The 1,183-nt window shown below is 36.1% G+C and overlaps 1 non-coding gene across 1 annotated transcript; it reads left to right on the top strand.

The window, feature by feature from the left end:
• Positions 1-72, top strand: Trnae-cuc (transfer RNA glutamic acid (anticodon CUC)). The gene has a single exon. It is a non-coding gene; the product is annotated as a tRNA-Glu (tRNA).
• The last annotated feature ends 1,111 nt before the right edge of the window (positions 73-1,183 follow it).

Raw genomic sequence — 1,183 nt, 5'->3', positions numbered from 1 at the left:
TCCGGTATGGTCTAGTGGCTAGGATACCTGGCTCTCACCCAGGAGGCTCGGGTTCGATTCCCGGTACCGGAAAATTGTTTTTGTTGGTTTTTGTTTTGTGTTTGTACATTTTTGAGTGAAAAAATAAAGTGCAATCTACACCAACAGTTCAAGCACACTTACAAAAAACAAACAACTGCCTTTTTCATCCACAAAAGCTTTAAAAAACCACTTCATTTTTTTTAACTTTACACAAAAACTATCCAGACAGTTGATACAGATGATAGCAAACAGGACAAAAAACCCTCGAGCTGCCACGCCACCAACATCCACCGTTCCACGCGTGCCGTGGGGCCTTTTCGACCGCAATTTTTCGCCGCAGCCGTGTATACGCCGATGTTTTTTCTAACCCTCCAACACACAGCAGATTGATTTATGACCAGTGGTCTGATCTAGTTTAGATATTTCAGATAGCATTTAAAATATTTGGTGGCTAGCAGACGTTTTTTATGTATGCCACGTATTTCAGTCGGTTTCTATGTGAATAAATACAAGATAAGCTTGCTTTTTACAAAAAAAAGTAATATTTTTTTGTGAAAAACTCATTTTTGTTTGATAAACGATTTATCATTCCGTTTCGTAACAAAGAATTTTCTATTACTGTTTCGTCTGGTCCTTCATTTACTTCTGACAGACTAGGTGATGTTGGATTCATTATTCATTGTAGCGGAAATTACTAAAATCATCTAAAAATAAGACTCAACAAAATTTTCTTAGTAGGTACGAAATAATTTTGAACAAAATTGCGGATTTTATTTTTCTCAGCAAAATATTTTGTGTTGTACATTAACGAGACATTAATGTAATCTAATCACGTAGTACAAGTACCTTTCCCTTATTCTGTTTTTATTCTACTGAAGTCAATAATATTATGAATGGTACGAATAATATCGCTGTTGTCAAAATTATGTCACGACACGACTCAGCTCCTTTGATGTAAATACTCACTTCGAAGTCGTTCCCATAGAATCTGATATTGCGATTGGCGAATTTCCAAGTGCGTCAAAAGAAAGTAGGTAATCAAGTGGCTTCATGATATAAAAAGTTCGTAAAATGACAAGACTTCGCTTTTGTGACTCATTGGAGACATTTCTTCGTCATAAACATTCAATAATACACGCGCGCAGTTATAGGGTTAGATGTG

This window comes from Spodoptera frugiperda, chromosome 31 (genome assembly GCF_023101765.2).
Source record: "Spodoptera frugiperda isolate SF20-4 chromosome 31, AGI-APGP_CSIRO_Sfru_2.0, whole genome shotgun sequence".
Taxonomy (NCBI): Eukaryota; Metazoa; Arthropoda; class Insecta; order Lepidoptera; family Noctuidae; genus Spodoptera; species Spodoptera frugiperda.
The sequence above is the reverse complement of the archived record's forward strand: the minus strand, read 5'-3'. Positions and strand labels throughout refer to the sequence as shown.